Below are 15,401 nucleotides of genomic sequence, written 5' to 3' on the forward strand. Positions count from 1 at the left end.
AAATGACTTTTAAAGCTCTTGGCACATAAGTAGACGTTTTTTAATTTTTGGAAAGACCCATCCATGACTGGACGTCTCCATAGGTTATCTGAACTCTTAGTGATAATATTCCTCTACTGTTGAGAATGGATACCTTTCTATTTTAATATAATTTATCGTGTAGCCTGATCATGGTTAATATTAACTACCAGAGTCACTAACTCATGTGATGCCACATGTAGAACAATTAAGGCTAGAGGAATTGATAGATATTTACAAATTTCATAGAAAATGTCTTAGTGGAAATATCATGCGTGGGGTTCAAAATTTTTGTGCCTAAACAAACATCTTTTGATTCTACTTCTCAAAAACTTCTTGGACTCTCCTCCTCCTAAAACAACAGCTATTTTTACCTTTTCTATTTTTGTTCAACTCATAATGTATATTTATGGATTAACATGAGCTCTGTTTAAAATTATTTCATCCAATGAAGCTTTGTTGCATATTCTCAGAATTATGGGCTTAGCCAAAACAGTGAAGGGAAAAGTTAAGGCATTATACATGAGTTGTTCAAATGTTCTCCCAGAAATGACAACTGACGATGGCGTGTCATTTGCAGCAATTCTTGCCCATCGTGAAGTGTTGGGGGTCTATGCTAGCAGACCATTAAACCTTCTTTGGTCATACCAATAGGTGAGTATTCTTTGCTGAGCAATCCAATAACATATCTTGTTCACGTCTAAATTAATATCACTGGACATACCGATCAATAAAAATGATGGACTTAAATTAATGTGACATTTAAATCATTAATTAATTAATTAATTAATTAATTTACATATTTGGCTAGTTATTGTTTATGATGTAGTTCCAAAAGCTCAGGGATTTCTGCATCTACTCTCCTCATTCTCCCTCCGTCCACCTGTTTTCTCACACATTATTACGGTGGTATAGTCCTTCAACAGCAGTCATAAGTACATCATCTGCTATTTAAGTGTGTTATGACATGGTATCCATAGACAATGGTAGGAAGTCCAGCATCCTATTACAAAGATACATTTATCAGTTTCATTGGAGGTCCATCTTTTAAAAAAATACAACTTAAAAAAAAAAAACTTTAATGCTGTACCTAAGAAAGAAAAAACTATTACCAACACTGTGGGTCTAGATAATGCCCAGAGTCAAGAGTAACAGAACTTTTACCTGATGCAGTTTGTCCTTAAATCAGAATAAAATTTTACAGGAAAAGAGTGAGGAATGTGAGTAGTACCTTTGCAGCTACGAAAGCCAGGATCCAAGTGGCTTCACTTATTCTGAATTGGGCAATGCTTTATTCCATGAAACACCAAGCTGCTTCCACTTTTACTTCAGAAAATAAAGTACATTAGAGTAAGTCAAAAAAATTAAGATTTATGTATGTATTTATTTATTTATTTATTTACTTATTTATTTATTTATTGGAAAGGCAGATTTACAAGAAGCAGAGAGAGGAAGATCTTCCAAACACTGGTTCACTCTCCATAGGCCAGAGCTGAGCCAATCTGAAGCCAGGAGCCAGGGACCTCTTTCAGGTCTCCCACATGGGTGCAAGGTCCCAAGGCTTTGGACCATCTTCTACTGGTTTCCCAGGCCACAAGCAGGGAACTGGAGGAGAAGTGGAGCTGACAGCAGACAAACTGGTGCCCATATGGGATCTTGGTGCATACAAAGTGAAGATTCAGCCACTAAGCTACCATGCTGGGCTCGTAAAACTTATTTGATTCTATTTTATATAGTATTCAAAGATTTATTTGTATCATAGAGTTACAGAAAGAGAGATGTGCGAGAGATCAGCCTGAGGTAGGCCAGGTGGCAATTAAGAGCCAGGAGCTCTTTCTTGGTCTCCTTTTTGGGTAGGAGGGGCCCAGGCACAGGGGCCAGCTGCTGCAAGCCAGATGCCTGCAAGCCTTCAGCAGGGAGCCGGATTGCCAGTGGAACAGCAAGACGAACAACTCTACACAATACTATTTTTCCTTGCCTTCTTATTTTTGTCACCTCCTTCCTCCCCATATATTTTGTAAAAAGAGGACGTGTACAGGATATTGGCAATTAGCAATTATAAATCTTCAAATGCCTCTTTTATTTTTAAGGATAACAGATCCTTCAGCCTTTTTCCCTCCTGCTGGGGGACGTCTTCAGGAATAAAACACGCTGTACTCTTTTCATTTGCTGGAGTTGTACATGCTTCTAGGGTCTAGCATTTAAGGACTATTCATTGTTAGCATGATGTCTGCATGAGTGTCTCGCTTTGATTTCTTTGCTATTCATGAAACTCAGCGGGAATATTATGACTGCTTAAACTAGTTCCCCAAAACGTCCACTTTCCCTTTTAGAAACTAATGAAGGGAGAAAAGTGTTTTACTGTAAACAAGATCACCAACTTAAAATAGCTTAATTTTTTTAAACATAGTTTTTCATATGAATATAGCTGTATGCATTTATTTATTTCATACAGATGTTTTAGAACTCAACTGACACATTTTAATATCCTAGTTAGAATTTATCTTTGCCATGAAGAAAATTATTTTAAGACTAAGACCTCTGAACACCAATATCTGCAATTCAGTTAATTTCAGTTTGAATTTATAGCTCTGTCGAAAACATGGTCTTATTTAACAAACTATAAAGGTCACAGCATCACTTCTGTAGGGCAGTTTCTGAGTAGTCCTAAGATTATATTTCTGCTGGAAAGGTTAAAAATGGATCTAAGAGCTTTCCCTTTTATATCATAACTACAAAAATTAATTTTCCTCACCAGGTTTGCTGCATTATATTAAAGTAAAATACCTTGTCCATTTTTAGCTTTAAAAGACAAAATTATAACAGTTAGCTGGTATTCTTTTCAATTCTAGAAATAGGATGTAAAATGGATTGAATACGCTAATGAGCTGTGAACATAATGTGTATTATATGCACAAAAAGCTAATCAAAAATAAAGAATAAGAAGATATTGACCATTCCAAATTACTTTCCTCATGATATGTGTTTGGGGGCGGGAGGGGGGAACAAGAAGGTAACTGATTGGGCAGCATCAGATTATTTTAAATATTGCTGTCAAAGCTTTTCATTGGGAATATCAATATCAGAATTAGTATGGGGAATATTTTGCAATCTCTGTATCCTTATTTCTCTGTCAGATAATAGCTTAATGTTGATTTGTCCATTTGAAGCCTTAGCATAGATAATTTCATTTTGCTTTTCACTAGAATCTGTTGGTATCATGTTGAGAAGTTTATGCATAAGTAAGACTAATATTTATTTAATATCAGTAAGTGGACCATGAAACCAAAACAAGCTTAACTTAACTTTTTAACAAGGAACATATCTCCCATTTTGGGTGGATTATTATTTTTTTATTGACATTTTTAATTGCTTTAAAATCTAGTGTTTCTAAAGATGTCTCTAACATTTTACATGTATACAAGTGATACTTCCAATTAGCAAAAACACTAATTTCTTGCCTGAACATCAGCTAATTAGATACACAAACATTCTGGACTTGATGGTGAAGATGCTGTGAAGGAATCCTCATCCAGAACAGAGTGCTCAGTTTTCACCCCAGCTGCTCCGTTTCCCATCCAGCTTCCTGCTAATCCACGTGCTGGGGAACCGACAGATGATTGTTCACGATATGCGCGCTTGCCACCCACAGGGATTCCAGATGGAGTTCTGAACGCCAAGCTTCATTTTAACTCAGCCCTGCAACTGTTGCTTCACAGAGCCAGACAAGCGTTCTTTAGATTGGCTAGATATCAAGATAGTTAGTATCAAAATTTATTCACCTTAGAAGTTTTACCACTGAATTCATCTGTAGGTGTTTCTGGAATGTAAGGTACTTTTGACATCAGTATAAAACTTAAATAGATATTAAATTTATTGTGTATCATATACATTTATATTCATTGTATTTTCCTTCTTTAAATGACATCTTTTCTGAATCTCTTCCTACACAAAATTATTCCGGTGGATTTCATACATATGATTCTCTTGGCTATTTAAATATGTATTTACTGCAAGAATTTGAACAAGACACATTACATATTGCTGAGTTTCTCAGGTTTTCTGTTTTTAACAAATAAATAGAATTGCACATTATGCATTCCTCATAACTTCAGTAGAAACATCCTGATATTCTTAGGCACTGCAGCCACTGTTACAGATGTTAATTCAATCCGCTTATACATGAGGTATTGCACATCATACAAGAAATACAATGAGAACCTACCACGAAGCATTTGTTTAGTCCTATTCTTCAGATTTATTTGTGTTACTGGTGCTGTCAAAGCCTCCATGAACCCTTGCATGCTTGCCACAGCACGGGAGTGTGAGAGTACCTGAAGGGCATGGCCGCTATGAGTAAGATATCACATGGGATACTTCTATTCTATATCATGGTATCTGGGCTGGAATATTGGCTCTTTGGAGTCAAGCTTCAGCTAGCGCGTACCCTGGGAAGCACAGGCCAAGCAGCTTGGCTCTACCACTGCCTTGAAGGAGCTAAACTGACCTCAAGGTTCTTGGCTGAGGCTTGGTGTAGTCAGACCTATTTAGGTAATTGCAGAGTAACTGATGATAGACTGATCTCTGTCCGTCTGTCTTTCTCTCTCTCCCCAGCTGTCCACTTTCAAGTTAAAAAATAATTTGTCAAGAATTCTTCTATGTTTTACACTTGCTGTACAATTTTTTTTGCAAATACTAGATAATTTTTTTCTTGACCAGTTGAGTAGAGAATTTCTATTTCTTCTGCATCTTGTTTGCATTCCAAATATTAATAAATTGCAGATATTTTAAAACTTTATTATCTTAATTGGCTTTATAATTTGATGTGTCTATATTCATTGTACTGCTATGAGCATCATAATTGTGTTTAGATTCTGTTTTCTAGACTGTTATTAAGCCATACAAGTGTAATTAATTTTAAAAATTGACTTAAAGCCCTGCATGGCAGTCTGGTGGCTAAAGTCCGTGTCTAGCTCGTGCCAGGATCCCATACCGGTGTGGGTTTGTGTCTCTGCAGCCCTGTTTCTCATTCAGCTCCCTACTTGTAGCCTGGGAAAAAGTGCAGTACAGCCCAAATCCTTGGGATCCTGCACCCCCGTGGGAGACCTGGAAGAGGCTCCTGATTCCTGACTTCAAATGGCTAAGAACAGGTTGTTGAGACTGCTTGGGGAATGAATCATCGGACAGAAGATCTTCCTCTCCGTCTCTCCTCCTCTCTGTATATCTGACTTTCCAATAAAAATAAATACTTCTTTTTAAAAAATAAAAGCTAAAAATATTCCCAAGGCTTTGGGGCCATCCTTAGACTGTTTTTCCTGGGCACAAACAGAAAGCTAGATGGAAAACGGAGCTGCCAGGACACAAACCAGCACCCATATGGGACCCTGGCCCTGCAAGATGAGGACTTTAACTTCTAGGTTACTGTGCTTGGCCCAGAATACTTTTAAATTTTAATAAAACAAATGTTTTTGTTGTCAATTTTGGAACACATTTCATCAACTTAAGAATATCCTCACCCCCATTTTCTTCATTTTGTAAAAATGGATTTAAACATATGAAAATATGGTCAAAATATTACTTTGTAGCCACTAAATTTATGTTTGTTTGAACTTTTACTAAGATATCTTAATAGACATCATTTTGACCATTACACTAACTTTGCATCTTTAATATAATTACCCTGTATTTGATTTATATGCAACGCTAGCTTTCATTTGCTATATATTTGCGTAAGAAAGCTGAAATTCTAAATATTAAAACAAAATGCAGTTCTTTGTGGCCAAATGGGCCAAACTGGAAACCATAATGCTAAGGGAAATGAGCCAATCCCAAAAGGTTAAATACCACATGTTTGCCTTAATTTAAGATGATATGATGTTATGTATAACATGTTATGTTATGAATGTTATATGTTGTGTATAAACTGAAATTGAAGTGTAGGTGAGGTGGTCACAGAAGGTGGCTGGGAACTCGCATTTACTTTTAACATATTGGTTACTCATTACTATGTCAATTAATTCCATAATGATGTAAATTTTTGCTGATGGTATGTTGGAGCTTTCAATTGACTGGGATGATACTCTGCTGGCTCTGTCTTCAGACCAGAGAGGGTATACCTAAGAAGCCGTTGAACTTGACTGGACAATAAGATGCTGGACTCTATGTTTGGTATACGCTTGCAATGGGGGAATCTCAACTGAACTTGAGCTGTGGTTATGCAACAAGGTGGAGGAATCCACCATGGTGGGAGGGTTTGGGGAGGGGTGGGGAGAACCCAAGTACCTATGTAACTGTGTCACATAATACAATGTAATTAATGAAGTAAAATAATAAATAATTAAAAAAATAGCTGGCAAGTCTGTTCTCTCATACTGACTTTTAACAGGCTGTGTATTTAGCTTATCTACCTTTATCAAAGAAGTCTGGTTTCTGTTCTCCTTTGTTCTGAACGATGAGATTGTTTTTCTTTGCCAAGCTCATTAACAATTCCTCATTCCTGGAACTGGTTACCTTATTCTGCAAGAATATGGGAAGAAGTAACACGATGAGATCTGTGGTGTGCAAACATTCATAAAATAGATTTTGTATGTAATAATGCAAATATATGGTCGTTTTCCTTATTTTTTTACACTTTTTTTATTAAATTTATTCATTAATTACATTGTGTTGTAATTTCATAGGAACTGGGATTCTCCCGTTTTCCTTAATTTAAAGATTGTGTGTGTGTGTGTGTGTGTGTGTTTGTGTGTGGCTTTTTTGAACTTGTAAAAAGTGCTATGATTCATCAACCTAAGCAGTTTCTGTCATATCTTAATCAAGCATATAATTGACAGTAAAAAAAATTTGAGTAACTCAGTGTTTATTAAACTTTCCAATGTCTTAGACAAGTTACTTGTATAGCTCCCTAAAAGATGTTAGTGTGAAAACAGGTATATTTTTATTTTTTGTTATTTTTAATTAATGTCTAGAACAGATTCCAGGCATTTCGTAGACTCAGCTCCATCCCTTCCCTGCCTTCCACAGTGTGGATAGTCATCACTCTAATCCACTCCACACTCACAGCCTTCATTTATTACTGATCGCAATATTCAACAAGTAAAAAGTAAAAACACCACAAAACCACACATCCACTGGAATCTAAACATGAGCAAAAAATGAAATCATATCACAAAGGGACTGTTTCATTCCCAGGCTGTTTTTTGGGTTCTATATCACAAAAAAAAAACCACATACCAGAAAAAACAATTGATGTTTGAAACTGGCTTTCTTCGCGCAACATGAAGGTTCTCAGATGCACCCTTTTTGTTGTAAAAGTCAGGATTTCATTCTTTTTTTGTGCCTGAGTAAAACTCCAGTGTGTGTTCCATTGATGGGCATCTGGTTGATTTCATATATTAGCTCTTGTGAATTGAGCTGCAATAAGCACGACTATAGAAATGACTCTTGTGTGCTAATTTCATTTCATTTGAGTCAGTTTTTGTGAGTGGAATGAGTGGGTAATGTGGTGGACCTATTTGAGATCTATGAGGAATCTCCATAATGGTTGCATTTTAATCACCAAATGTCCATAATACTGAAAGCAATTTACCAATTCAGTGAGATCCCAATCAAAATAAAACAATCTAGAAAAAGGTTGCTAATATTCATATGAAAATGCAAGACACACATACTAGCTAAAGCAATCGTCAACAACAAAAACGAAGCTGTAGGCATCATCAAGGATTTCAAGATCTACTACAGGACAATTATAGTCAAAACAGCCTGGTAGTGGCACAAAAATAGACTTGAAGATCAATGGAACAGAATAGAGATCCCAAAAATGACCCACAAAGCTACACGCCAATATTTTGGATAAGTGAAGTGAATTCAATCCAGAGGAGAAGACAGCCTGTTCAACAAATGGTACTGGAGAAACTGGATCTCTAAGTGTAAACGTGTGAAGCTAGACTTCTACATTATATCTTATTCAAATATTAACCCCAAATGGATCAAGGATCTAAATCTTCAACCGTCAAATTTTTAGAGGAGAATATTAGGGGAATTCTGCAAGACATAAGCATAGGCAATGAATTTTTTTGGGGAAATATCCCAGAAGCACAAGTATTAAAGCAAAAGTAAACAAAGGGTGTTATATCAAGCTAAAAAAAACTTATGTATTGCAAAGTAAAACATCAACAAAGTAAAGAAGTAACACAATGGAATGGGAGCAAATATTTGTGAATTACGTAACTGATACAGGAACAATATCCAGTATTCATGGAGACCTCAAGAAACCCATCAACAACAAAAGAAACAATATAGTTAACGGACAAAACACATCAACAGACAATATTCAAAGAAGAAAATCAAAATTGCCAGCAGACACACACACACAAAACCCACTGAGCATCACTTGCCATGAGAGAAAAGAAAAGAAAAATGACAATGAATTCCTACTTCACCCCTGTATGACTATAATCCAAAAATGAAAAAAAAATGCTGGTAAGGTTCTTAATTCACTTCTAGTAAGTATATTTTGAATAAAAACATGGCTGGTAGTGCAGTGACCTGGTGTATTGGAGCAGTAGGTTAAATGGCTATTTGCCATGATAGCATCCCATGTAATACGAGCTAATGTCCTGGCTGCATGTCTTCCATTCCTGCTCCCTGCTGATGTGAATCAGGAAGCAGCAGAACAGGAACATAGCCGTCAGACTCTACAACTCAGGTGGGAGATGTGGGTGGTGTACCAGGATCCTAGAACACGTCTGAATTAGCCTAGATTTTTCTTTGGCCACTCAGGAGTGAGTCAGCAGATGAACGATATCTCTCTGCCTATCACTCGGAGTTTCAAATAAATAAATTAATCTTTAACAATAAACTAGAATCATATAGCTAAAAACTTTCGAATAATAAATTGAGAGTTTATAATTTATTTAATTAAACAACAATGGAAAAGATGCAACAATGGAAAAGATCAAGTAATTTAAAGGATTGTCCCTATTTTGGTTCATTCTTCACAGCAATAAAGATCAATATTAGATTACTTTCATCTAAGAAAATGAAACTTTTTGAAAAAATTATATTGTCTACACTTAATAAAATGGTGATATTTGATGGGATTGGGATAAATAACACAGGACTGGAGTAAAATGCAACCACCAATGATGAATTGCAAATTTCTTTTCTGCCTCAGTTATTAGTTGCCTCTTTGTATGTTGTCTTGAAAGCTGAATGAGACCAAATTAACTGAAAATTGGTTTACCATAAAACTTTTCAGACGTTAGAAGAAATAATAATGTTTTGTTGCTTATAATAATGTTTTATTGTCTTCAATTCAAATTGCAATGGGTGTTCAAGCTTTTACCAATCTCTTCAGATCATTAGTTAATTTGTGTAATTGTGATTTCTCCATAAATTTACTTTGAGTTTTATAACGTTGTATAAGTTATGCCCATAAGTTTATCTATTCACGTGTAGAATATTAAATACAACCAGAGTAAGCAAAGTTGTAATTCAGGCTGTGGTTGATTCTGATTTAATAAACTGTGGGAATGCAGTGAAAAATAAGATCAATCTTAAAATATGAGAGAATAATCTTGCAAACCACAGCCTGATGCTTGATTTATAGATGAAAAGGAATAATATTGTTTGAAGTAGCATTTATAAATGCCTGCACAATGACTTTTATTCTTTTCATTTTAATTATTTATGAAATATATATATATATTTAAAGATTTATTTCATTTTCATTACAAAGTCAGACACACTGAGAGAAGGAGAGACAGAGAGGAAGTGGAGCTGCCGGGATCAGAACCAGCGGCCATATGGGATCAAGGCGAGGACCTTAGCCACCAGGCCACGCCGCCGAGCCCTATGAAATATATTTTGAGTTCAGTGTACATAATGTGTTTTCATAGTTGACAAACTTTTCATTTATCATCTTTAAGAAAGATGATAAAAGCCACAAAAAATTTTATAAGACAGGGTAACTCCCAGTTATTTTTCAATGACTATAAATCATATAATTAATTCATCAAGACAGTAACACTTTTGCTATTGATCCAAATATGGTTTACTGATCTGTGTCCTGATGTATATTTTAGTAACTTTTGGTTATACAGCAGACTTGCTTCACACTGAAGTTATTTTTAAGTCTACAATGACATTTATTTCGATGATCGTCACAAACATTTAGATTAGTCAGTATCTTCTTATAAAACACAACATTTTTAAAGGTTCAATGTAATTTTAATGCAACACAAATTTTACTATCTGTTCATATGTTGTTCATGAGATTATTGAAATTAGAGATGAGATCATGACTGTAGCAACAATAGTAGTTACAACGTGATTTAAATTTTCATTTAGCATTTTTCTTAGTGCCTATAAGAAGTTCTCTCATGTAAGTACTAACATTGTGTCCATATCATAAATAAGGAAATGATTCTTCAGTGATATGGCATGATATCCCCATGCAAGTAAGACTTTCTATCTCATCCATAAAATGAACCACGACATTACCTTTGTAAAAATTAGGGAAGATAATAACAACTAATTAAAAATTTTATTGTATCAGTATCTTGCTATTGTTTCCTATACTTAATATTCCTGTAGAGAATTCTTCACAAAATCTGTGTAAAAGAATAAACCAACTCCCTATTGTTTTCATTATATGTTTTGCTAGATATTTAATAAACATTGACAGCATTGTCAGCTGGTTCAGCAATAATCAATCTTAGAACAAATCAATTAACTACCTCAGCCAAATGTTGGCAGTGAAAATCTGAGCAAACGGAGACTCTAAAGTGAATTATGTCAGCCAGTGGATTCTGGAGAGATTTCATCGAGTTTGGAATGGTGGGACTGGCAGCAATTCAGAACTGTTGAACTATCAAAACTGCTTGAGCAGGACCCTTGGAGCTTGCCCCATGTTGGGGACCTGGGATGGGTGGGAGGCTGGGTAGGGCTTTTCCCTTTATCTCCCCCTTTCCCCAGATACAGAAAAATAATAATAATGTGGAAACAGCAGTATTACCCACTTTGCTATGTAAAGATTATCAAGTAGAATAATTTAAAAAATCAATCTTTGATGGATTTGGCTTCATTTATTTTTATCCACTCTCATATTGTTGTACAGCTAACGTCTTAACTAATCTGTACATGTCCTATCAATCCTGTCATTAAACCTTTCTTTTATTAATCCTGTTACCACAGTACCACCATCATGCAAAAACTCTTTGTCAAGTTTCAAAATTCTAATTCAAAAAACATGTACAACCAGTTTTAAAATTATTTTGAACATAATTTCAAAAAAGGATGTCCTCATTGAGAGATGCTCAAACAAATTTTGATTTTCCTGCTATATTTTAAGCAATCTATTTTGTAACAGACTGGCTTGTAAGTGTGTCATCATCTAATTGATTTGCAAAGACAACAGAGAGACGGAAAGAAACACAGACATCTTACACTCATTGGTTTACTTTCCAACTGCATGCAACAGCCAGGGCTGGTTCCAGTCTAAGTCAGGAATGGGAGACACTTTACTTTCTATGTCTTCCACATGTTTGGCAGGGATCCAAACACTTCAGTCACCACTGACTGTCCCGAGCGTGCATAAGCTGGGTGCTGGGATCAGGAGCAGCTGGGTGCTGGGATCAGGGGCGAACTGGAACTTGAGGGAAGCACTCCAATATGCAATGTGGGCGTTCCCAGCTGCATCTTCACCAGTCTTCCAGACGCAGGTGCCTAGCAACTGCAGTTTTTCATATACACACTCATTTATTCTTTTCCCATATTGAACACGCTAGTAATTAAACATAATGTCAGTACTGAAACACCACCATTTTAAAAACAACGGTACTTTTGGTTCTCAGAGTTGCATCATTTAACTATGTAAGTTATTGTGCATGCAGTTACATAAAATGACATTTACGTGAATTAGTTATGCACTCACTCCATTGTTTATTTGAAATGTAGATAGAGATCCCTGTTTGACATTCCAAATGCTCAAGTACTGTTTCCCAGGATATGCGTCAGCAAGAAGATGGATTAGAGGAAGCAAAGCTACCATCTGAACCCAGGTACTGCAAATGGGATGTGACCATCCACAGCGGCACCTGAACCACTGTGCCAACTTCTCATCCCGCCCGGGAAACAGCATTGCCAGGAAAACTCATTAGAATGATGACATCACTAGTAGGGTGCAGAGTTGTGTTCATTTAAATCGTTTTGACTAATGAATTGCCTTCACAAGTTCCGTGAAAAAGTGGCCGCTACTCTAGGCAGTGTCAAAGGCTGAGGCAGGGTCCCGGCATGGATGGAGAATAGCCGGTTGCCCCATAAATCAGGAGCTGCGCAGGTTCATCAGCTGTGCTTCATATACGTGCACAGTATGTCAACAGAAAAGAGTATGAGAGAAACAAGAGAGCTGAAATATGTAATCAAAGCACAAGCATTGCTTCCAAAGGAAGCAAGATTTTACTACCGAGGGATCACCTGAAGCTTCACACTCTAGAAGGTGAGGTATGGGAACAAAATGTGATCCCAGAAGAGGGGAAAAACATCTTAGCGGTCGGGATTATGCACCACTGAAGAATGGACATCCGCCACCATGGTAGGACCTGGATGTGTCCCAGGCCTAAAACCCATTACCAAAGATCCAACATAGAGAGCGATAAGCCAAAATGAAAATATGAGCAAGAAGTATAAAGAGCATCATAGTGAAACCACTGGAATCTCACATTCAAATATGTTAGAGAGCCAGAGGAGGCATGCGTGCAGTATATGTAGAGGGTTTTGTTAGGTTCTGGGTGCGTTGGAGATCAACGTCTGCAGGCAAATCTTGTTAGAATAGAAGGCATTAACGATGAAAGGTATGAGTTAGGCAACTTCCACCTGTAAGGCAAAGGTCTCCACTCCTTCGCTCCATGCTGCACTTCCTCGGGCATGTTGAAAAGAAAGGGCTGCAGGGCCCCGGCGCGGTGACCTAGTGGCTAAAGTCCTCTCCTTGAACGCACAGGGATCCCATATGGGCGCCGGTTCGTATCCTGGCAGCTCCACTTCCCATCCAGCTCCCTGCTTGTGGCTTGGGAAAGCAGTCGAGGATGGCCCAAAGCTTTGGGACCCTGTACCTGCGTGGACGACCCAGAAGAGCTCCTGGCTTCAGATTGGCGCAGCACTAGCCATTGCGGTCACTTGGGAAGTGAATCATCAGACGGAAGATATTTCTCTTTGTCTCTCCTCCTCTCTCTAGATATATATGGCTTTGCAATAAAAATAAATAAATCTTAAAAAAAAAGAAAGAAAGAAAAGAAGGGGCTGCATGCGTCAGAGCTGGGCGGCCCTAACAGCGACGTACTTGCGGCTGGAGGCTGTGCAGGGGTGGAGCGAAAACTATACATACCATGGCAGATCATCATTCCTGTGATGATGTAGCATTTTGCAAGATTATTACAGAATACCTAAGACTCCATTTTCCTTGCAAACTGTTTTATTGGCTTTCAATAATAGCTTGCCAGAAATCCTAGAGCAGCGTGGGAATGAATTCTATTAACGAGCAAACCAAGAAGCCTGTCCTTTCCCAGTTGAGCCTCCGGAAGACACTCTGTCCCCAGCTGACACCTCCACTGCAGCCTTGTGAGACCTTAGCAGAGGACTCAGCTACGCGGTGCCTGGAATCCTGATTGCTGGAACTGCCTGCGACTTTAAGCATTTTTATTAAGCATGGGATAATTTGCCACGCAGGAACAGAAAACAAATACATTTTATAAACCAGAAGATAGGAACAGCATATCTCAAGGGTTGGGGAAATAATTACCAACCTAGACTTTTCAATCAAGCAAAAATATCTTTTGAAATAAAGGAGAAATAATGACTTTTTCAGACAAATAAAAGATGAATTTATTGTCAGCAGATGTTGAACACTGAAGGAGTTCATAATGAGAAAGAAGTACAGTATCAGATGGGCATTTGCATGCATCCCAGGAAATGGAAAACATCAGAGAATTGAATTTTTTTTCAGTATAAAATGTATTTTCAGTATAAAATATGTTTTCTTCACTTTTGGCATTTAACAGAGCACAAATTGTCATTAGGTTTTGTGGGATTTTAATAATGCATGTAGAAATAAAACACATGACATGAACAGCACAAAGACAGTTTGTGGAGGCAAGTAGGGGTGTTTGCCACAGGATCATGTGCCAGGGGTGAAGTGCTGACTGCTGTATCAGAAGGGAGAGCGATGGTCAGTGACATAATCAGTCATCAAACTGAAATGAAGCATCACTATTAGACACAACTTCGAAATACGCTAGTATCACCGGATGTCGTTGGAGAGCGCATGACTGTAGTGTGGCTGGACACTGGGAGGGTTTCTGGATTGCCCTGGTTAGCGTGGGTCCTCTGTAGTTTGTCAAAGCCATGAGAGCAGGGAAAGAAGACAGGAAGCTCCTCACTGGTGTGTGCTGGGACTCAGGCTGGAGGACAGGACACTGTCCCTTGACTGTCCATCAGAAAAGTGCCCTCTGGGATACCCTCTGGCTAAAGCTGATGGAAGAAGGGCCATGGTTGACTGGCAAGCAGTGAAGATTCACCGGAGGGTTCTGGCAGACCAATGCTGGCATCACAGTGTCCACTTAGCTCACTCAGCCAAGAATGGTCAATAAGAAAAGCAGGCTAGAACTGGCAAGGACTCAACCCCCTGCTGGGCGATAGCAGGTACATATTGGCAAAGGGTGACCAACAAGCTGGGAACGCCCTGTGGGCAGTTGGCAGAAGCTGCCAAGGCAGGGCAACAAAGGTATAACTTGGTTGTGCCAGAAGCTCAGAATTAACGGGGAGCCTGCTTCCTGGTGTTTGCCGGATGCCACTGAAACAGAAAACCATATCCGGCCTATCCCTCCCTGGATCCTTCTGGCACCTTCTGCTGGGAAAGCTCTACCTCATGACAATGGCAAGGGACCAGCAGAGCCACAAAATGTGTTTGAGTTGAGAGGAAGCGTACTGATAAGGACCGTAGTTTGAATTTGAGTTATGGTCAAATGAATGCATATTTTAGTGTAATCAAATTGTGTTTCTGTAGAATTTATCAGGAATTGTTAATGTCTAGAATGGCATATCAGGAACCCGACAACTTTGCACATGCTACATGGTTGGAACTCAGGACCACTTGCTTTCCCAGCTGGGCCTCACTGCTCATCTGCCTTACTCTTGTAGAGGCGCACACTTGGTTCAAGGAAAGCAAACACATACACCATGGACTTCACCAAGCTAAGAACAAGAAGACGACAAAAACAAAACAAGACAAAACACACAAAACCAAGAAATCAGACCTGGCAACCGCAAAAACTTATATAATTCCCTGCCATATTGGAGTATTCATTCAAGAATAAATATATCACTGT

The sequence above is a fragment of the Ochotona princeps genome, chromosome 10 (assembly GCF_030435755.1).
Source record: "Ochotona princeps isolate mOchPri1 chromosome 10, mOchPri1.hap1, whole genome shotgun sequence".
In the NCBI taxonomy this organism is placed as follows: domain Eukaryota; kingdom Metazoa; phylum Chordata; class Mammalia; order Lagomorpha; family Ochotonidae; genus Ochotona; species Ochotona princeps.